This window comes from Capricornis sumatraensis, chromosome 5 (assembly GCF_032405125.1).
Source record: "Capricornis sumatraensis isolate serow.1 chromosome 5, serow.2, whole genome shotgun sequence".
In the NCBI taxonomy this organism is placed as follows: domain Eukaryota; kingdom Metazoa; phylum Chordata; class Mammalia; order Artiodactyla; family Bovidae; genus Capricornis; species Capricornis sumatraensis.
Window position 1 is genome coordinate 107,045,577 of NC_091073.1, and position 24,385 is coordinate 107,069,961.

The 24,385-nt window shown below is 46.3% G+C and overlaps 1 protein-coding gene across 3 annotated transcripts in view; it reads right to left on the reverse strand.

The window, feature by feature from the left end:
• KIAA1549 (KIAA1549 ortholog) overlaps positions 1 to 24,385 on the reverse strand; it is a 123,123-nt gene that overhangs the window by 98,441 nt on the left and 297 nt on the right. The window lies entirely within an intron of this gene.

Here is a 24,385-nt window from a genome sequence, read left to right on the forward strand (position 1 = left end):
ACAGAGGAGCCTGGCGGGCTACAGTCCATGGGGGGGTCACAAAGTGCTGGACACAACTGAGAGACTAAACAACGACACTGCGAGTTCACTGGGTTAAACACATAAGGGCACTTTTCTATGAATACATGCGAAGGTATAGACAGATAAGTAGAGAGAGAAATACACAAAATTTCAAAAGCTCAATTTTTATGAAACTTGAAAAATCCTTAACACACTTCTAATGGATCCAAACACCCACACTAAGCTGCTCACTTAGTTAAAGCCACTCAACTACTGTTTGGAAAAGGAAAGATTGGCTACAAGTCTTCCCTCTTTCTAGCCTTACTAGGCTTCAAGAAAAGAGAATATACTGTGTGAGCTTAAATTTGGGCTGTGAGATGAATTCTCGAAAAGCTCTATGAAAACTGCCTCTGCTGCTGCTGCTGCTGCTGCTAAGTCGCTACAGTCGTGTCCGACTCTGTGAGACCCCATAGATGGCAGCCCAACAGGCTTCCCCATCCCTGGGATCCTCCAGGCAAGATTACTGGAGTGGGTTGCCATTTCCTTCTCCAATGCATGAAAGTGAAAAGTGAAAATGAAATCGCTCAGTCGTGTCCGACTCCTAGCGACCCCATGGACTGCAGCCTACCAGGGTCCTCTGTCCATGGGATTTGCTAGGCAAGAGTACTGGAGCGGGTTGCCATTGCCTCTGGAATCTCTAAATTCTACACAAAATGCCTTAGGGGACTTGTCATTTAAAAACTATTCAGCACAAGAATCACTTCCAGGGACTTCACTGGTGGTACAGTGGCTGGGGCTCCACATTTGCAATGCAGGGGACCCAGGTTTGATCCCTGGTAAGGCAACCAGATTCCACATGCCAGAACTAAGAGTTCACATGCTGCAACTAAGACCAGGCACAATCAACTAAAAAATATATACATATATAAAGAATGCGTGTGCTAAGTCACTTCAGTCATGTGCGACTCTTTATGACCCTATAGACTGTAGCCCGCCAGGCTCCTCCATCCATGGGATTCTCCAGGCAAGAAAATTCTCCATTGCCACCGCAGCTGCCCTGCTCCTGCTCTCCCCTGGGGCTGAAAGCTCACACTCCCATCAGATCATCTCTCCTACTTTGCTGAAACTATCGGCACCATCTCACACGAGGTCCCTGCCACCTTCACCCTCATCTCCACCTGCTCCGTCACCACAGTTACCTCCCTGTCGTCCTTCATCCCCAAGGTCAGGTGCGCCTCTCCCTTCCCCCAGCCACACATCTCCTCTGAATAAGCTGAATCCCAAACACGGCATCGCAGAAGGCAGGCTCCGCAGGACCCCCCCACCCCACCCCACCATCAACTGACTTCTCTCCCTTTTCCTCAGGGTCTTCTCTCTCTCCTGCAAACAGCACAGGCTTCCTCTCCCTGAAGCCCTCTCCTTAACCCTGTTGCTGCCCCTCACTCTCTTTCTCTTTCTCTTTCCCTTCCCTGGGCATTTCCTGGAACGCACCCTTGACCTCCTCCCCGTGCATGTCCTCTTTGCTAGCTCTGCACCCATGGGGCTGGCCCAGGGGACTGTTTACGTCCGTCGCCGCAGTTCTGCGAGAGCTGCTCCCAGGTGAACAACCGCTCGGGCTTAAGCTATCAACCCACTCATTAGATGCTACTACCTGCTCTCCCCACAGAACAACCGACTCCAGAGAAGGACACCTTTTAATAAAGTACTCAAAACTTAACAACTCATCCCCCTGGGATCGCGCACAAACTATCTGAGAGATCAATAATAAAACGCTAATCAGCAAACACTCCTGATCCAACAGAAATTCTGTACGTCCCGATGCGCAGACTACAGGAGAAAAGAACACAATACAGATGCCTGCACACTAACCAGGAATTTAAAAGTGCTTCCTGAACCGATGTTACAGAGTGACCTCTGTAAATACTGCAGGACGCCACTGCTCTGTTTTAATCAGTCCGGCTCCAAAACATAACTGATAAGTACTGAAAGAACAGTCTCTTGAATCAGACAAACTGGGTTTGAATCTCCACTAATGTTGGGTTGATCAATCCTGTCCTCGGTGTTTCCAAACATAAAATGTGGAAAATACATGCTCCAGAGGGTGATTAGAGAGATTAAAATAGCACAGGGGACCCTTGGCTGCCAATCAGAATTGTCTGCAGCACTGAACAGAATATGGTGCCTTGATCCCTCCCCCAGAGGTTCTGACTCAGTCTGTCTGGGTATACTCTGGAATTCGGAAACTCTGCAGATGATTCTAATGTGCATAAGGTCCAGAAAAACTGAACAAACGTATGGAAAGCTATCCCTCCGAAATGCCAGCTTTTAGTACGATCATTTATAATATGGCCTGGGAAAGGAAGAATTCACGGTTCCAGGTCTAAACAAGATGAGGCACTTAAAAGAACCAGGCTAAGGCAAGTGAGAATTTTAATAAGTTTGTTCCACTCTTCTTGGATAGTAAAATCAGAAAGATGTCATTCCCAGGAATAAGTTAAGGACTCTACACATCAAGTGACGTTCATGAAGATCAATCAGAATGAATGAGAAGGAACCTAAGTTGTTGGTGTGAATCCCCAGGGCCTGAAGCTCTCTCCAGTCACTAGTAAAAATGGGCCACTTTAGCAAAGCAGTTATACTCTAGTCCAAAAATGCATTGTTCACCCACTGAAATTTGCATCTGGCATCACAGACACTAACTCTGATCATTTCTGTCACTTGAAAAGATTCTTGGCTCCTTGATGAAGTGTTCTAGAAGGTCCTATAGGCTTTTTTTTTTAAGGGTCACCTTCCTCCAGAAAGCACTGCTCCCACTAAAAAAAAAAAAAACCTCAATCTGAAAAAAAGTCTATAGGGGAAAACAAAAGAACATGAAAGAAACCATGAGGGAACAAAATGAGGAAAGCTGCGTTAGGAAAGAAATTAGTAGTGCTCCATTCAAAAGAGGAGGTTATGCCATTCCCATTCCCAAAAAGAGAGAGAATGGCCGTTTAAAATCTTCAAGAAAGAAAATTTTAAGACCTTATCCTGTAATTTCATAAAGTTTCTCATGTATCTTCCACACAACCCAAACAGAAAACAGATACACATGAAACAAAATAAACACTTATTTCACATCTATTATGATTCATTCATTCGAAGACACATCTTTTTTTCACAGTCTATAAGAAATTAGGATGCATCTGCAACCAAGGGTGTGCTGTCATTTAAGTGGCAATGTTTTATCTTCATGACTTTTTTTCCTCAGAGTACAGAAAATAACTAGTCCATCTCACTCTCGACGGCATCCTAGTTCCAATGAAATGTTATATTAGTAATCGACAATAACATTACTACAGGCAAGGCTTTATGCCAGCAAGGGGCCAATAATACAGTCACAGAGACAGGATGAATGCAGAGAAACTTAGATGAATAATAATTAAAATTAGTTCCAAACAAGGGGCTGTATGTAGTATGGGTGTTAACGGAGAAACTGCTAAAAGAATGTGAAGCAGAGGGCATTCAAGCAACTGAACTCTGTCAGTAAAAATCAGTCTTGAACTTTGCTCTGAAGACAGTAAGAATTTAGCAAACTGGCAAAGCCTGGGCAGGTGTTGCCTTTCGGGACAACAGCATGAGGAAGATGTTAAAGACAGAACACAGAGGGGCCATCTGGGGCATAATTAACCTGGGTCAGGTGGGCAGTTCAGACATGTAATGGGTGATGGGGTGGATAACGGGATGAGACTCCTGAGGACCTGAACTGCCAGACTAAGCAGTTAAAAATTGATCGAACAAGCTGGCCTGGCATCCTGAACATCCACCCCCTGCCAAGGCGTAAGCTCTCTGCAACAGCCAAAAGAAATTCCCCAGGGTGCCTGCCCACTGGCCAAAAATGGTCTGCTTCCTCTCCTACATCTTTCAGGGTACTTCTCTGCCTCTGGGCCCCTCTACTCCCAAAGGATGCCACCTCGGCTTCCCCTCCAGAAGTTGTCTTCGGCCATCCTTGCTGGCTCACTAAAGCTTCTGCCTCTCCAGGAAGGGAATGAATCATACAGAGCTACTCAAGTTTCGGGGAAAGGTGGCTTTAAGCAAGAACCATAAGGAAGAGTCGTGTAGTGCAGGAGAAACTGAGCAATGTCAGGACCACGTGATGGGAACTAAGGTGGGGAAGAGAAGCTGCAGATGTGAGGGGGCATCTGGAAGGCAGATCCAGCGACCCAGGGCAAGAAGACAGCAAAGCCATGGAGCATTCGAGGCACGATGCCCCAGAGGCTGAGCACGGGAAAGACCCCCCCAACAGATCGCCCAGGACTCAAGTCACCAGCCCCACTATGTGCCAGAGACAGCACCAGGCTTCTGGGATCTGCAGGCACAGTCCCTGTCCCTAAGTTGGTGCTAGTCTGATAGTAAAAACAGAACTAAAAATAAATCACTGTAAGGGTTTTGCTGTGAAAGGATGAGCGATGGCTGCACGACAATGTACCCTGCAAACCCGTGCACTTAATCATGGTGAAAGAGGAAATCTTAGGTATTTTTACCACAATAACCAACCAGTGAAGCACTGTAACACACACAGTAGGAACAGTCAAGTGGAAACAATGAACATAGTTGTGGCACAAAGGAGGATCAGGAAAGAGGTGCTCAACAAAGGAAAGACAGCTGGGCTGAACCCGGAAGAGGAGCAGAAAGCGTGCTCCCAAAAGAGCACGTGTTCCTCTCACTCCCATCCGTTCACCGAGAGATCATACCCCCCACACCCGTCCCCCAGGAAGTAACAGCAATGGCAGTTCACATCTCCGGTGTGGCCAAGATTCCTGAATACCCTCTGACTCTTGGGCTCTGGACCTCGAGACGAGCACACAGGGTAATGACTGCTTTATGGGTAAACACCTGTTCACACTGAAATGCAGCAGAAGATAATCAGGCAACACGGCTGGGAAGAAATATTAGTCCCAGCCAGGGATTCTCTTTCTGGAAAATTGCTGAATGATACAAACTATGGGCTTCCCTGGTACCTCAGTTGGTAAAGAATCCACCTGCAATGCAGGAGACCCTGGTTCAATTCCTGGGTCGGGAAAATCCCCTGGAGAAGGGCTAGGCTACCCACTCCAGTACTCTGGCCTGGAGAATTCCATGACTGTGTAGTCCATGGGGTTGCAAAGACAAAGACACGACTGAGCAGCTTGCCCTTTCTTCACATTCATACAAACTATAAACGTGTTTCTAAATTCCCATACAAGTGTCATATTTTGGGATAGTTCGTCTGGAAATGAGTCTGGTTTACACACACACACACACACACACACACACACACACACACACACACACAGAGGGGTTTTTGGCCCAGTAATTCTCCTATAATCTCATCCTAAAGGAAATAACCAGAAGCCCAAAGATCTATGTATGAAGAGGTTCATGAGAGCATAAACGTATAAAATGGTAAGGATGACGATCAATGTAGACACCAAACTAAGAATGGCTTGAAAAATTCTGCTCTATAAAGGGATACTATGCAACCATCAAAAATACTTTAAAGGATATGTAATGGCCTGGAAAATATTTTGCATTTCATTGCAAATGAAAATTGCAATAAGGAAAATTATACAGATAGTATGACCACATTTTACAAAACAGTCTATTAATTATATATACCTGTATACATGTTTTTGGACTACAAGGAGATCCAACCAGTCCATCCTAAAAGGACTCAATCCTGAGTGTTCACTGGAAGGACTGATGTTAAAGCTGAAACTCCAATACTTTGGCTACCTGATGCGAAGAGCTGACTCATTGGAAAAGACCCTGATGCTGGGAAAGATTGAGGGAAGGAGGAGAAGGGGACGACAGAGGATCAGATGGATGGTTGGATGGCATCACTGACTCAATGGACATGGGTTTGGGTGGACTCCAGGAGTTGGTGATGGACAGGGAGGCCTTGCATGCTGTGGTTCATGGGGTCGCAAAGAGTCGGACACGACTGAGCGACTGAACTGAACTGATACATGTTTTTTAAAAGATAAGAAAGACACATATCAAACTGTATATGAAATACCATAGTTATTGTTAGATGGTAAAAATAAAGGTGCTTGTTTTCACCTAAATGTATTTCCATATTCCCAAAGAATATATAAATAAGTATTATTTATGCATACTGAGTTGCTTCAGTCATGTCTGACTCTTTGCAACCCCATGGACTATAGCCCATCAGGCTCCTCTGTTCATGGGATTCTCCAGGCAGGAATACTGGAGTGGGTTGCCATGCCCTCCTCCAGGGGATCTTCCTGACCCAGGGATGGAACCTGCATCTCCTGTGACTAAGTATTAGTTATAATCAGAAACATAAATTTCTCTTATCCCATGAAAGAAAGAATCAATGACATGCAGGAAACTCAGACACTGACAGGATTAAATTTAAAATGACATCTAACATCCACATGGATTTAAGTTCAAGGACAAGGTCTGAGACAAAGAAGTCCCAGGGGACTTTTGAGGCTCAAAAGTATAGAGGGGACTCCTGGGGCCAAGAGACTGAGTAAAATCTTCAAGAAAGAAAAGAGGGTATGAAAAGGAGTCCTGAGTTAGGATTCAGGAGGAGGAAGATGGTAAGTGGCAGTGAAAGATAAAAGGAAGTCTGGCTTTCAGAAGCACCTGTTACATTCACTAAATCATTATTCTGGTTCAATCAACCATTCATATAATCACATCTGGGGCTTTCCAGGTGGCACTAGTGGTAAAGAACCCACCTGCTAATGCAGGAGATGTAAGAGACATGGGTTCGATCCCTGGGTTGGGAAGATCCCCTGGAGGAGTGCATGGCAACCCACTCCAGTATTCCTGCCTGGAGAATCCCATGAACAGAGAAGCCTGAGGGGCTATCGTCCATGGGGTTGCAAAGAGTCAGACATGACTGAAGTGACTTAGCACACACAGCACAATCACATATCTGTTCAATCTCTCACTGACAGCATCACTCCTCTCTTCAGTCATCCATTTAATTAGTCAACAAACATTCACTGAGGGCCAGCCACAGTGCTAGGTGGTGAGGACACGAATTAGAAAAGGAACCATTTTTCTACCCCCAAGAAGCTTCCAAGCTAATTAAAAACAAATCCTGCACAGAGTGGTCAGTGCTATCACGGAGTGTACGCAGACCATCTAAACCTTTCTGGGATTTCTGGAAGGCTTCCTGCAGGAGGTGATATTTGGGCTGAGTTTTCGAGGATGGAGGAAAATCAAGGAAATGAGGAAGAGAAAGAGCATTCCAGGAGAAGGAACAACACAGAGACAGCATGTGCAAAGGCATGGAGACATAAAGAACACAGGTCCCCTTATGGGGAAGGAACACGTGGCCTGAGCGGTGTCGTGGAGGACAGGAAACGAAGCAGGAAAGCGAAGAAAGGCTGTTCCACTGGCAAAGGCAGACCAAGAAAAATGAAGACTGAACAGACCAGGAACACTGCCATGTGCGGCATCATGCTGCCCTTCTGATCCAGTGAACTCAGCGAACATGCTGACTAGGAACAGAGCCAAGACGCCCAAGAACAACAAGACAAGCAGAAGCCCAAAGTCAACTAATGAATTGCAGCCAACTACGCTGTTAACGCATGTAACTGTGGACCCTTTTCACATTGCATGTCACTTGCTGTCCCCTCCTTATCTCTGCTGTCCCCTCTACTCTCTTCTTCATCCTCTCTCTACTATTCAGCCTTCCTGCCCCATGCATTCTCTCTCCAAGCACCCAGGCTCTCTGCCAAGGGCATGTACTCCCCAGTCTGTCTAACTAATCATGTATGTCCATGTATCTATACATGTGTATTTCTGCATGTGCTACTATTAACCTATGTACCTGTACACAGGATGCTTTTTTATGTACTCACATGTCTGTGTATGTAGTATTTGTGAAAATGTCTGTTAACACATATTTCTGTCTTTCCTCACCTTTTGAGTGTCTTCCTCTGGATGTACATACATGCATATTTATCTGTGAGTACATGTATGTATGGAAACAGGTGAAAAGATGTGCTGACGGTGAGTGGGGATGTGATCATCTGCAGTTTCAGCCCACCTGGCACCCACTCCCCCAGTATGGCTTTGGGGAACACTCCTTCCACCATGATCAAGGTGCCTTTGTCACTAAAGATGCCCATTTCCTCAGGGCCAAGGGACAGGCACCTAACCCAAGCCCCAGGCTCTCCCCTCAGAACTGGAATCCTGAACAGAAAAATCATAAAGGCTGAAATTCACCCAACTGGCTGTGCCCTAAAGAACGGTCTCCCTCTCCTACAGCCTGGATCCCCAAGGTGCAGGCCCCGGGGCATCTTGTCAGGACCACAGAAGTAAAAATTGACACACATAAGAATATTTACACACCTTCCCAGCTGCAAAGTTCTATGATTCAGGAACTATTTAACACCCTGTCATATTCTACCCATGACAACAGTTTTGCCTGGGATTATTTTTAAAACTTGTATTTCTCCTTCTCAGGTTCAGTTTCTCGCTGCCTCACTGTCCCACTACCTACCCTTCCTCTTCCAGGTCTGGAGACGCCCAGCTTCTGCCTAGTCGCCCCTGACTAATATGGACGGCAGACACTCTGCCTCACTCAGCAACAATCCGATATGACCCAAACAACGTAGCAGAGCTCACAAACTGTTCCTGTTCAGGCAGACACACAAGTTACACTATTTAAAGAAATACGGACTTGTTTTTTCACTGTGGCCAAAAGTTCTAACTCATATTTCTTTTTCCTTTTGGCCACACTGCAGGACATGTAGGACCTTAGTTCCTCGGTCAGGGATCAAACCTGCAACCCCCTGCACTGGAAATACAAAGTCTCAACCACTGGACCACCAGGGAAGTCCCTCTAATCCATTATTTTTTAACCAAACAACCTTAAGTAGTATTATAAAAACCTGCTGTAGATTCATTTATTCCCTCTGGGCAATGAGCCACCTATCAAAACTAAGACTACCAGAAATCATGACCGTAAACAACTAGAAAAAGTACCAATGATAAAAAAAAAATTTAATAAAAAAGTAATAAATAAATAAGCACTACTGACGATAAGTCCTCATTCATTTACTAGTGCTGAGCCCTATGGAATACAGATGACTAACTCTAACAGGGATCCCACCGTGGGAAACAGGGAGTGAGGGTGTGTGGCTGAGAGGCCCAATCTGCACAGGGTCTTTGTGTTCATTGCCCATAAAAAGCCTGCAGTTAGAACCCAGATTTTATAAACGGAAAAAATGTAATCATTGTTATGACCATCTTTAACCTTGACATTGGTTATCAATTATTTCAGCATGAAATGTATCTTGAAAGCTTGTTTACAAAATAAGACTTAAACTTCTGTTAAATTAGAAACTTTCTTGATTAGAGGAGCCATTAACAAATCTCTTTATAAAATTATGTAAGTGTTACTGTCAAAGAATTATAACTTTGTAAATTCCAAAAAGCTCAACTGCAGGGTCAAAGGGTATGTGATGATCACGGGGCACCTGGGTAGGAACTGTGTCTCTGAGCCCGACGTGACCCATCTTTAAATACTCCAGGACTAACAATTTTCAACAATGTCACAGCTGTGTTGTACCGGGTCAGTGCTCAGGACTAGAGGGCAAAGACGGAAAAGACTGCCAGTTCCCTGACAGGGATAAGATCTGGTCTGGTCAGAGGCTTCAAAAGTTAATCCAGGATATGGTGAATCAAAGCAGGAATTAGAGTGATGTCCCAACCTCAATTGTCAAAGGCTGATGGGGCTACCAGGTCCAGGAGAAGAAGAGTTGACCCCTGGAACTCCGTGGCATGGGAGAGAGTACAGACGACGTGCCTTATAGCTTTCTGCTCTGCTCTTGCTGCTGTGATCCACAGACACTACACTTAAAAAACACCTTTTGCACAAAGTTGAACCTGCCCCTGCCCCATCACACTGAAGTGATGACCATCCTACCATCAAAAAGAAAAAAAGGGGCAATCCAACACTAAGTTCCTCCACAGCATCATCCTCACACCCCTCACCTGCACCCACCCACACCTGTACCCATCACGCCTTCCAGTCCATCTGTCTCAGTGGAAGCAGCACTAGTCTTCCTGTCCAAGAGTCCCCCGGAGTTCGAATCCCTCCCCTCCCAGTTATTAGCTGCGTGACCTAAGGTGAGGTACATCATCTTCTTGTGTATCAGTTTCCTCATCTGAAAAATGGAGTTAATAGTTGTAGCTGATAGAGTTGTTCCAGGACAAAATAATACTATTAATCCATGTCAAGTGGCTAGAAGAATGCCTGGCACAGGGTAAATGCACATTAAATGTGAGTTCAGTTCAGTTCAGTCGCTCAGTCGTGTCCGACTCTTTGCGACCCCATGAATCGCAGCACGCCAGGCCTCCCTGTCCATCACCAACTCCCGGAGCTCACTCAGACTCACGTCCATCGAGACGGTGATGCCATCCAGCCATCTCATCTTCTGTCGTCCCCTTCTCCTCCTGCCCCCAATCCCTCCCAGCATCAGAGTCTTTTCCAATGGGTAAACTCTTTGCATGAGGTGGCCAAAGTACTGGAGTTTCAGCTTTAGCATCATTCCTTCCAAAGAACACCCAGAGCTGATCTCCTTTAGAATGGACTCTCAAGAGTCTTCTCCAACACCACAGTTCAAAAGCATCAATTCTTTGGCGCTCAGCTTTCTTCACAGTCCAACTCTCACATCCATACATGACCACTGGAAAAACCATAGCCTTGACTATATGGGCCTTTGTTGGCAAAGTAATGTCTCTGCTTTTGAATATGCTATCTAGGTTGCTCATAACTTTCCTTCCAAGGAGTAAGTGTCTTTTAATTTCATGGCTGCAGTCACCATCTGCAGTGATTTTGGAGCCCAAAAAAATAAAGTCTGACACTGTTTCCACTGTTTCCACATCTATTTCCCATGAAGTGATGGGACCAGATGCCATGATCTTAGTTTTCTGAACATGGAGCTTTAAGCCAACTTTTTCGCTCTCCTCTTTCACTTTCATCAAGAGGCTTGTTAGCTCCTCTTCACTTTCTGCCATAAGGGTGGTGTCATCTGCATATCTGAGGTTATTGATATTTCTCCCAGCAATCTTAATTCCAGCTTGTGCTTCTTCCTGTCCAGAGTTTCTCATGAGTTAGCTATTAGAATAGGGCAGCAGAGGATAAGATGGTTGGATAGGATCACTGACTCAGTGGACATGAACTTGGGCAAACTCTGGGAGATACTGAGGGACAGGAAGCCTGGCGTGCTGCATGGGGGTCACAAAGAGTCAGATACTACTTTGTGACTGAACAACAAACAAGTTATTATAATTGCTATTGCTTTTATAATTTACTTGTGTCTCTTCTGAGAACTTGCCCTGGGGATTTTACCTTTTCCTCCTTTATCCTCAAACAATTTGTGCTTGTGGTAGATAATCTTGATGAGCACCATCAATTCATAAGCATATGCTATTCCATCCACCACTGGTTAGCTTCTCTTCCCTACTGCCTCTTGAATCTTGGCTGGCCTTCTGATTTGCTCTGACCAGGTGAATGCACCAGGGGAACTTTCAAGCCCCAGATCTTAAGTGAACTGGCAGCTTCTGCTTTATCCCTATTGAAAGCCAAATATGATGTCCTACCATCCTGAGACCACTACATTTTGAGGAAGCCCACGACAGCCACATGGGAAGAGAGCAGGAGGGTATGTGGAAGAGCATAAAAATACTAGACAGGTGAGGGAAACCCTCTAGGACCTTCCAGCCCAGTTCCAGTACCAACCACAAGCCAAGTCAGCGACCACAGTCCAGGCTACATGGAGTAGAAAAATCGCCCATCTGAGCCCTGTCCAAACTCCTGACCCACAGGAATCACTAGAAATAAAATACCGTTATTGTCTTAAACCACTCAATGTTGGGGTGATCTGTTATGCAACAAGAGATAACTGAAACAATGCTCCCCTTCGGCACTACAAGCATGTAGCATCGTTCATCCCATCTTAAAACAGAATATCCCACAGTTCTTCAGCCCTGCATTTACCACCAGTTACTGACGTCTTTGTATCGCCACTGCAGTCTTCTATTATAGCACTCAGCACACTGCTGGATGGTCATTTATGTACAGGACCCTCTCTCCTACTGGACGGAGTTCCTTGGGGCCATGACTGACTGTCATGTCTATCTGAATATCCTCACATCTAGCACATTCAGCAAGTGGTCGTGAGTGCTCCAAAAAAATGTTAGCTGAGGGAATTTCCCTGGAAGTCCAATGGTTAGGACTCCACCCTTTCACTGCCGAGTGTCTGGGCTCAATTCCTGATTGAGGAACTAAAATTCCATCAGCTGGTGTGGCATGGCAAAAAAAAAAAAAAAAAAGTTAGCTGAATAGCGTATGCATGTGTAAAATAAACGGAACCTCCATACATCTGGTTTACCCCAGACATGCACTGGAAAACCCAAGATGAAGATGGAAACTAACATAGGAACCAAGAAAGCAAAATTTCTAGAACCAGACAAAAGTCAAAAGGTGCAGGAAAGAGGTAAAGGGTAAAATCAGCATGGTGGAGTCAAAAGCACAGAATGAAAGCCATTGAATTTTGAGGGTTGTTTCTGCAGCACAACTAGTTTATCCTGACGGACGGAATACATTTTCTACAAGTATATGTAGCTTTGTTCTCATGAGGAGCTGAACCCTAAATTGGAAGAAGGAGAAGAGGAACTTGAAAGATGTCAATGGTCAAAGTCAATAAAAACTCTCATTAAAAAATAAGTAAAACAGTTTCAGGCCTAAGATTTCTGGAAATTATTTAGAAGGTTAAACTTTAAAGCCAGATCCAGACAATACCTTAAGGTATGAATACACTGTGTTTTATTAAGAACTAAAAAGGCTCAAGGGGCATATAAAACAATGAAAGTAGGACAGCTCGGTGCACAGGCCGGGTTTCAAACAATGTATTAATTTTAAGGCCTCGACTTCCTCCCACCAAAATTTCAAAGTTAATGAGAAATTGATTTTAAACCAGTGGCATACACCAATTTATTAACAAAGAGGATGTATAACAACCCACACACTCTGCTGTCAGAAACAAGCCACAGAAAAATAGTATAGGCAAAAACAAAGTAGAAATATTATCAAAACCACAAGGATATGATCCAAGACATGATACAAAAGGAAATGCAATAAGAAAATGTCACTTGGTATTAAGAAAATAATTATCCTCTGTGTTGGAGGATATGGAATATGGGTTCATAACATGAATTTCAACTTTCTGAAACTTTAAAAAATTTTTAACATGCTAGTGTTAAAAAAAAAAATGGCACCTTCACATAATATCCTAACTTTCAAAAGCCTGCCTCCTTCATTTCTCTTAACCACTATTTGGTGAGCACCTTCCCATATGTGCCGAGCCCTGGGCTGGCCTTCAGAGCTAGGACATCTGACACAGGCAGGGGGCTGGTGAGGGGCCACAGATGGCCAATAAAGACTTTTTAAATGGTCCATATCAAAAAAAGAAGTCTTTAAGAAACAAAGGCCTAAGTGCCTACTAACAAACAAGGAAGTATAACTTTAAAGGGGATGTTTTTTACCCACGATTTTGGTAAAAATAATAAAGATTGGGAAGAGCCTGTATTATATAAAGGTGGAGTAAAACTGGCACTCGATTCACTGCTAGGGAGAATGCTGACTGCTTCAACCTTTGGAGAGACCAATTTGGTAATATATATGAAAATTTAATACGTGAATACTGTCTAGTCCCGCAGTTCTATTTCTGGGAATTCATCCTAAGGAAATAATTAGGAAAGAGCATAAAGATAGACATACAAAGACGCTCATAGCAGTGTTTTTTAATCACACCAAAGCTGAAAGCAATGTAATTATCTATCAACAGAGAGCCGATTAAATAAAGTATAGAACATCCACAGCATCGGGTAAAATTATGATGTGAACCTGTATTTCCTGACAAGAAGATTCTATAAGCAAGTGTGAAGTGATAAAAAGCAAGTCAGCCAGCAACACTAGAAGACAGTACCATTCCTTCACGTGTGTGGGCTTACACATGCTAAAAAAAAAAAAGTCTGAATGGAGAGACACCAGAGTGGCATAGTGGTTATCTCTGAGTGGAGGGATCTGGGGTGGTTTTCACTTTCTTTCATCTTTTTATACTAAAAGAATGCATTTAATTGCCATAAATCTGACATGTTAAGCCTCATCACATCACTCCTCTAATTCTCACCTTACCTGGGGGCGATGATGAGTCCTGTGACACCTACGATGCTCCACCCAACACTTACTTTCTCCCACACCTGAGCCCCTGCCCCCTACTCCTCATCTCCACCCTCTCTGCTTTGGGCACATTAGCTTTCTTCCCATTCCCCACTGCCCGGACAATTGCACACTGATTGCTTCATCCATAGGAAACACTGTCCCCCAAAGACCTAGCTGGCTGGTCCCCTGGCCTCCTTCAAATCTTAAGAGTAAATGCAACTGTCACATGTCCCCTGTCCCCTGTCCCCAGATTCACAGGTTGGAGTCCTAACCCCGAGTACCTCAGGACGTCATCTTATTTGGAAACAGGGTCACTGAAGATGTAAGAAGCTAAGATGAAGTCATATTGGAGTAGGGTGGGTCCTCGATCCAATGGCTGTCCTTACAAAGAGGGGAAATTTGAACACAGGGAGAGCCCCACGTGAAGACTGGACGCTGCCACAAGCCAAGGCCCGCCACAATCCAGGAGAGAGGACAGGACAGACCCTCCCCACCCCCCCGCCTTCAGAGGGCTGCAGCCCTGCAGACAGGGGACTTCTAGCATCCAGCACAGGGCTGCAATCAATTTCTGCTGTTTAAGCTGCCATTTTTGTGGCCTTTCATTATGGCAGCTCCAGCAATTAACACAGTCACGGGCTCAACGAGGCCTCCCTCGCCACTGGACTCCCACTTCCATCCCTTGCTCCCAAGCCCTCTACCTGCTCCATTACTTGTTGGCATTTACCAACAAGTAACATGCCATGAAATCACCTTTGTTCACAGAGGCATCCGCAGGGCCCAGTACAAGGTCTGCACAGAGTAGGCACTCAAGAAGGATCTGCTACACAGAGAAACAACACAGGACAAAACAGATCAAGGCTGGCCCAGCCTAGCTTACTCTCTAGTGGAGGGAGACAGAAGCAGCAGACACGTAGAAGGTGGTGACAAGCGCCATGGAGACCACCAAGACAGGGTCAGGCGCAAGGATTTCAGGAAGGGCTGCTGTTTCTTTAAAACAGAGTCAGGGAAGGCATCCCTGATGATGTGAGATGTGAGCACAGACCTGAAGGAAGGGGCGCCCATAAACCATGGAGATCACAGCTGAGATAAGAATGTTCCAGGCACAGAGAACAGTAAGTACAGATTAGTTCAATAAACACATACTGTTTGTATAATCAGAATAGAAAAAATAATAATAATAAGGCTATTGTAAGTCTGAAAATGCATCCAAATATTTAAAAGCCCAGTGCCAAGGGCAAGGAAGAAGAATCTGGTTTTATAAATTCTTAAGACTCTATCCTGGCCCAGGCTGAAAATTTCAACCCCTTCCCAGCCCTGTCCCCAGCCTATCCTCCAACAAAACGGGGGGAGTTGAGAGGTGAAAAGTGGAGTGAAAGTGGAAGGTGACAAATGAGGTGAGAAGCTTTGAGGTGAGGTGACACGAGGTGAAAGGTGAGATAAGAGATAGAGTATAAGGTGAAGGTGCGCGCTTAGTCACTTCATTCGTGTCCGACTCTTTGCGACCCTGTATACCGAAGCCCACAAGGTTTCTCTGTCCATGGGATTCTCCAAGCAAGAATACTGGAGTGGGTTTGCCATGCCGTCCTCCAGGGGATGTTCCTGACCCAAGGATGGAACCTGTGACTCCTACATCTCCTACATGGGCGGGTAGGTTCTTTACCACTAGCACCACCTAGGAACGTGAGGTGAGGTGAATCAGTCCTGAGGCTGAGAAGCCTGGAGATCCCTGATGGTGCCTTAGGGCCAAGAGCAGGGAATGTGACTGCTGTCCTAGCCACCAGCTGCCGACCTGTCCCCATCAGGTCTGGCCTCTGCTAGTCACCTGTGTCAGCCAGCACCTGTCCTGTGCTCTGGCCCTGCCCTAGGCCACTGTGGATCCCAGCTCTGACGACTGTTCACTCCTGCTACCTGACCAGCTAGTTCCCATTCAGCCTCACTTCTGGGGTTTTTTTAATTGCAATTTTAAAAAACCCCACATATCATACAATTTACCATAGTGTTTGGTACATTCACACGGTTGTACAACCCATTTCCAGAACGCTTTTCATCCTGCAAAAGTGAAACTCCGCACCCACTGAGCACAGCTCCCCCTGCCCTCCTTCCCTCTGCCCCTGGCCAGCTCCACTCTACTTTCAGTTTCCGCAATTCTGGCAACTCTAGATACAAGTGGAATCGCACAGTATTTTGTCTTTTTTGTGACTGTCTTATTTCACTTAGCATTAATGTCAAGGTCCATCCATGTTGCAACCTGAGTCAGAACTTCCATTGTTCTGTAAGAAGGAATACTTAGTCCCTCGTATGGACAGATCGCATTTGTTTATGTCTGTTGATGGACATCTGAGCTGCTTCCACCTTCGCCTAGCTTTTGACACTTGTTTCCTTCAGCCACCTCCAGGTGCTCCTGGAATCCTTGCGGTTCAAGATCAGTGCAGGGCAACCTACGGTGGAGTGAAAGGCCTCCAAACACGCCCAGGCTGAGGGGAAACAAGGAGCAGGGGCGGTTCTGAGCTACACGACCTGCCAGACACCAGTCCAGTTCTGAACCTGCTGCTGCTCCTTCCCTGCTTCCCAACCAAGTTAAAACCTGAATTTTTACCAGTTAAAGACTCCTTACTGATAGGTGAAACCAAGTCTGGGAAATGTACCCATCCTCAAGGACACACTGACGAGGCCAGAGCTTCTCAAACCTGAGTGTGCTAAGTCCCTCTCGTGTCCAACTCTCTGCAACCCCTATGGACCACAGCCCACCATGCTCCTCTGTCCACAGGATTCTCCAGGCAAGAATACTAGAGTGGGTTGCCGTGCCTTCCTCCAGGGGATCTTCCCGACCCAGGGATCGAACCTGAGACTCTTACATCTCCTGCACTGGCAGGCAGGTTCATTGCCACTAGCACCACTTGGACTTAAACGTGGACTTGGACTTATGGTATACTCCATAGATCCCAGCAGACCTGGGCAAGGGCCTTCCTCACACACTCCCAGGGAGCTTTGGGGACCGCTCCATGCCCCGTAGCCTGCAGGAGCAAAGGCCTAGCCACCGCCCCCCGCAATTCACTCCTGTCTCCTGGGCTCCCCATTTGCCGTGTGTGCACGAGGCGTCCCTCTACAGAGGCTCCCCGGCCATGTTTACACGGCCCTTCAGGGGATCCCGGCACCACGGTGAGGAAGGGCTCGGCTCCCTCCGCCAGCCCCGACTCGAGAGCAAAGAAAGGAGCTGGAGGGCTTCCCCAGGACTCCACAGGGCGGCCAACACCCACCGCCCAGGGGAGCTGTCACCGTGCATGTCCGGCCCCAGGGGCCATCAGGAAAGGCAGGCGGACGGTGCCCGCCTCACCCACTGCCGAGACAGCCTCCCAACTGCCACCCACACCATCTGAGGCCTGGCCATTCGTCCACTCGCCTCCTCTCAGCTTCCCGCCACAAACCAGCGTTATTTCCTCACACTCGCCATCCCCTCTCATACCCGCCTTCTTCTCAGCAGAGGTCCTGGCCCGCCATCCCCAGGAACGGTCACCCGCTCCTCAGCCCACCTCTGTCCCCCCACCACCTAGCTCCAACTCTCCTCCACCCTCCGCTGCGCCCCCCCCAAAGCCCGGGAGCCTTCACTCCCACCCTCATCGCCCCTTCCAGCCCAGCCCCTCCTCACCAGCACTGGGGGCCCCTGCCCACCCCTCGCCAGCCAGTCATCCTCAAGTGCATCCCGAGGTTGAAACCACGGAGGATCTGAGGAGGGAGACCTTCAGATCCTGTCACTTCCCCCTCTCGTTGGCCCTTTCCGGCACAAGCGCTCTGGAGACCCTGCACCCACTGTGTGCACGTTCACGTGACCGCCCCCCTCCTACATCCCTGCTCCCACCCGGGTCACAAGCCTCGTCCTGAGCGCCCAGGCTGTGGACTCGGACTTGAAGGAGCATGAAACCCTGCGAGCCCCCCAGGTGTTTCAGCGAGAAAGTGATGATGTGACCTGAGCAAGTGGGGAGATGAACTGGCTGAAGCCAGAGCAGGAACGGGGGAGAAGAGGACGGGAGCATGGACAGGGGCAGTGGTGATGGAGAGAGGGGTGGAGAGACTAAAGGGCCGCTTCCTCCCCGGCCCCGGTGGTCACAGCCCTTCATTCACTGAGGACTCAGTGCCCAGCTCCCGGTTCTCTCAGCTCACTCCTGGCGAACCTGGCACCCACAAAGGATCCACCCAGAGCCTGCATTCACGGGCCACTCCAACAACCGATCCCTGCAGCCACACCCCACACCCTTAACCGAGACCAACACCAGTGCCGATTCACCTCTGAAACCGCCATCCCTCCAGCCCGCCTCCCACCTCGCTGTTATCTGGGATCTCCCCGGACCCCCTTTCTCAGTCTTTCTCCCCTCCTCTTCCCCTTCCTTCCTCATCCAGCCCAGACTCTGCACCGCACCACCCGACCATGTCTTCACAAATCCCCCCACTCCCCTTGGCTCTTGACCACATCTGCCCAAGATTCCCCACCCTGGCTCAAGCCAACTGCCCCCCTCCCCTGGCCCCACACGGCCTGTCAGATGCTATGGGACAAACGCCATCACATGTGCCCTGGCAACACCACCACTATCTCCCGTCACCTCAGGCTTCACTCCCACCAGTCCCCTCCAGTTCCTTCTCCCATTATTATTTCTCTCCTACATGAGCTATTTTAAGCCTGCCTGCCCAAAGGAACTTCTTCACTTTGGAGAAATATCCTTCAGTTACTTCTATGTGCTCAGCCGTGTCCAACTCTTTGCGAGCCTGTGGACTGCAGCCTACCAGGCTCCTCCATCCATGGGATTTTCCAGGCAAGAGTACTGGAGTGGGTTGCCATTTCCTTCTCCAGGGGATCTTCCCGACCCAAGGATCGAACCCGGGTCTCCCACATTGTAGGCAGATGCTTTACCGTCTGAAGCCACTGGGGATTCTATGTGCTTCTACTCGTTCTTAAATTTTCAACCACTTCTTTACTGATTCTTCCATGATGCCTATGAACATGACCTATGAAGTCTATATATGTTTTCAAAATCTCCATCAACCCCATGAAGTCAATAAGTGGCAAATCTGGTCACCTCCCGCCCTCTTTGCGTCTGTAGGGCCTCCTGTTTTTCTCAAGATCCCCCAAGTCTGAATCCACAGCCTGTACTCTCAGTAGGAGGTTTATGAGCTGGGCTGGGAGTAGGGACCTAGGATGCAGGGGCTCGTGAGAAAATTAACACAGTGGGTGTCCTGGGGGTAGGATGCAGGAGGGAAGAGTATTTTTTTTTTTTTTTAAGAACTGAACACAATGGCCTTCAGTAGGTCACTAGGCTAGAACATCTTCAGGACAGTGAGATGGTGACACAGACATTCAGTAGAAGCAGGACACTTGCTATCACACATGCATCCCAAGGCATCCAACCTTGGACCTGAAACAGAAGAGCTAAAGGGTACTGAGACATCATCTCAGTGACCCCTTCTTACACCCATGAGATAACCCAGCACAGGGTGACCTGTCCACAGTCACACAGCAAGTCATCGGCTGAGAAGAGCACACTCAGGTTTGCTAACTCAGTTTGGTGTGCTTTCCAACGAATCATGCTGCCTAAGCACATGAAAGAGAAATCATGTCACTGCAAGCCCGCAGATGAAAGGTGGGTGGTCACAACTTGGAAACAAATTAGATCAGTGAGAACAGCATCTCCTAGCTGGGAAAATCAACCTAGTGTAATTATAATTACAGTAATTAGCTGCCTCTAGCACCCAGGGCACTGAGAGAAAAACCTGTGGCTCCCAGGTCCCCTGTGACTTTTCACAACCCCTGGCTGGGCTCTGTTTTCTGGATTAAATGAGGCATTTCCTGACAAAGACTGCAGCAGCTGTTCCCAAGGGGCTGGGGAGGTGAGGATTTAAAATGACGTCCTCCGTGCCCTTTGATTCTCAACCCAGAGACAACCAAGCAAACAAGATAGAATCCCAAACAGTTTCAACGTCATGGTTTTAAATCAATTGTTCCAATAGTGAAAAGACAATTGCAAGATATTAAGTGGAATATTGCCCATACGCCATCAACTTTCAATTAGGGGTTTATGGCATCTGGATCAGCAGTTCCAAAAGTCAAAGTGCCTAAAAATAAGCTGTGAACTTGTTAAAAAAGGAAGATTCCCAGTTACTAACACCAAAGATTCTAATGTAGGTGAAGGGAGAGCCGCAGAAATCTAAATTCTTAACAAGCACCCCCAAGTCCCCAAAGGATGATGATGATGCAGGGAGTCTAGGGATCACACCTTCGGAACATTTATCTAAGTCTTCGCTTATAGGCTACTACACCACTCAAGAAGTATAGCAAATATTCAACTGAAATTGTTCATAATAAAACAGTGCATTAAGTAAGATAAAAAGTTAACATGCCATTAGGCATACACGCAATGAAAAAACAAAATGGCAGATTTTGCTAACTAAAATAATTAAATTTCAAGACTATATAAAATTTAAAGGAAAATCCATCAGGAGGGGGAGAATACAACAAAAAGGAGGGGAAAAAAACAGTTGCTATCTTAAAAAAATATTTACATATATATGTGTGTATACATATATATTGGTCTTCCCAGGTGGCTCAGTGATAAAGAACCCACCTCATCAGAGATGAGGGCTGGATTCCTGGGTCGGGAAGATCCCCTAGAAATGGCAATCCACTCCAGTATTCTTGCCTGGGAAATTCCAAGGACAGAGGAGCCTGGCGGGCTACAGTCCACAGGGTCACAAAAGAGTCAGACACGACTTAGTGACTAAACTATATATATATATATCATGGATAAAAAGCAAAAACAGAAAATTCACAGACTACAAATACAAAATAAACAAAAAATATTCAACTCAAAAGTAATAAAAAATTAAAGCAATGTGTTACAAATTTAACAAGAGTTTTAAAAGTAATAATGCTGGTGGTGATGAAGTGAAACAGTAAACTGCATAGACTGCTTGGGGTAATTTCAGAATTACAGTTTTATGTAAGAAGCTGATTCCTTTAACAACCACCTACTGAGACACGTATTAGACACCCAGCACACCAAACAAAATATGCAAAGATCCAGGCTGGTGGATTTAGATCTAAACTATAGTCTAATTTCTCTTCTGGAAATGTATTATAAGGGGGGAAAAGAGCCCACACACAAAGAAATCTAGACAAAGCCTTACCTACATACCTATTCATCACAGCATTATTTATAACAGGAAAAAAAAAGCTGGAAATAATAAAAGGATAATTGAGTAAATTATTAGGATGGAAACTGTGTTTGCAAACAATATTTCATGAATAGGGAAATGCTTAAGTCAAATATTGAGTGAAAAAAGTAAATACATAAATTCAATTTTTTTTAATGTTAACAAAGCAAAGACAAAGTTATTTACAGAGTTGGCTATAGATTGTGGGATTAAGGATACCTGTTATCTGTACCTTCCAATAATTTTCAAAGTTTCACTTTCATAATAACTATTATCTTAAGAAAGACTTACCCCTGAATAAAATGAAGAAATGGGATACAATCTTTTCTTTTTACATCGTGGATGTAGGATTCTTAAAGCACTCCATTCAAAAACAAGTCCAAAGCATTACATCTTGTTTCCACAACAGTGAACCATCAAGACCAAACTTATAAATGTTTAAAAAAAAAAAAAAAAAGGGCACATTCAAAATGCTGAATGAAACAGAAATAGACAAGAAATCACTAAGACACAGAAATTTACATAAAGACAGAAATAAATGGGGATAACTGGAGGGCGGATTCCATTTAACAAAGTTACCGAGGAAAGACAAACCTGTGGAAGGAGGAGAGGGTCTATAGGCAGCCACAGAAGGAACAAGTGCCTAACCTAGGAGACCCAAGGCAGGAGAAAGACACAACACTTTCTAGTGCCACTTACTCTTCAGAAAGAGAACCAGCACAGCAGGGTATGGCACAGCCTCCTCCAGCCCCACTCCAGTGGGGAAAATACAACACTCAGGACGAGAAGCCCAAGGGTCCTAGTGGCACAGAGCAAGACGTGGGCCAAACAACTGAAACGCAGCATCTCCTCAGGGTCACATGCCACTCACCATGCCCAGGTGTCCTACATTAGGAAGCCACCCTCCGCCACTATCACTCTCTCAGCCTTCCAGAGGATCGGTGCCACCTTTTAAGAGAGCTTCCCTGGGAAGCTGTTTCCCTTGCTGACTCTCTTGCTCGGGGACAGCCCACGTGAGGTCTCTTGCTTATAAGCTACTTTGGGTCCCAACAGGATCCCTGAGGACAGGCGCCATGTCCTCCCCTTCTTCAGTTCCCATCCTATGACGCAGCCTAGAAGCAGCTGTGCAAACCAGAGGGGCCCAATACACCAACCAGAGAAAGGATGAAGTCTCCGCTTCCGCGATGTTGGCTCTAGAGCGGAAATAAAACGACTTTCAAGTCTCTGCGTTTAATGTTTGCATTGGAGGTTACAGGGAACAGGAAAAGACTAGAGAAGAGAAAATTATGGAGGGACAATACAAACAGCTCCATTTACTTAAAATTTATCAAGAGCCTTAGTATTCTCATCTGTAAAATGGGCATAACAATGCCTAACTCAGAGTATCAGATCATGTATATAAAATGCGGTGCCTGGCACACAGGACGCACTCAGTAAATGGAAATAATCAGTTTGCCATGTTCCATAGCAGATGAATCCATCAGTATCAGATGGGCTTTACTGCTTGACTGAAGCCAAGAGTCCACTTGATGATTACCTCTTCTCACGAAAAACCTAGGATCTCCATTTCTCTGGACACACAGGCTAGAATACACAGGAACAAGATTGAGAGCTGAGGCACTGGGTCAGGCAGCGCTGTCTCTTTCAAATGCCCGAAAGAGACCCATTTTGTCCCCCTGGTTCTGCTATGGCTCCCTGAGCAGGGTTCCACCCAGCTATGGGAAAGCTATGAGGTGGTCTCAGGTGTGCCTAAGTTCACAGGTTAAGCGCCATGAGGCGAATGGAAAACAGAGGACTCTCTGCACCAACTAGCCTGTGACCTTGAGCAAGTCAGTTATGTGTCAATTTCCTCTTCAGTAAGAGGAGCAGTTCCCGTCTGTGATCCCTCAAGTCCCTTCCTGTGCTTTTGTGTCCCATCCTTTATGTGGCACTGGTTATAATTCCAACAGTGAGGTCCAGGGACACCTTCAAACGTGTTCCATTTCCTCCCAGAGCCACTTGGCGGTCCCCTGGAACTGCTCCCACCAGAAGGGAGGGTTTGGAGCTGCTTCCACAGCTTTCTGGTTTTGTTCAGCGTGCAGCCGCTCTGCACACTGCTCAGTCCACCTTTTCTGCCCCCAAAGTGGTCGTGCGTGTGCGCGCTTATGTGTGTGTGTGTATGTCTGTGTCTGTGTGTGCACGCGCACAAGCGCGCGCTGGGGCAATCACCGGCTTGCATCATGTCAGCTCAGAGATGGTTTGCAGACCATCCTGCGTGTATGCTCAGGGTGGACAAATAAACATTTCAGAGGAGCAATATGAATTAAATCATTTCCTCAACAACAAAACCCGCCCACATGCTTCTTCATAAATCATGCCTCTTAATTCCACGCTGACTAACAGTCAGTAAACTGCCTCTATTATAAACAACCCTTACTCCTTTCATGCCCTGACACTTAAGAATCACAATATTTTCAATAGTACTCTGTTGTACTAATGCCTTTGCAGAAGTAACAGCAATAGCTATTTCCCTGGAAAGATCCATGGCCAGGGCTCTTTCCAAGAGATATTCTTTGAATGTTCTTTGTGTCCTGGTGCACTGGGGGACACGGCCAGCTGCCTGCATCTGGGAGACGCAGGGCCACCCAGAGTAATGCAACACTGTTTTAAAGCACACACACAGCAAATGTACCCTTTAGCCCCGACCATCAAGTATTTCCCCGAATTTGCTGTAACCAAATTCATACAGCCATGCATAAATACAATTCCAGGACCTGCGTTTTGCAGGGGAAAATAAAGACACATTCTGAGATGAAGCCGCCAGACCCGCCTCAGGCTCTGTGTATAGCAGAATAAGCTTTGCAGACTTTTGGCAAGATGGCCAGAATCTGCTTGCTTTTTCGTATTATTTTTTCCGTGCCTTTATCTGCTGGGCCCAACGAGAATTGAAAAGCATCTCCAGAAAGGAGGGCG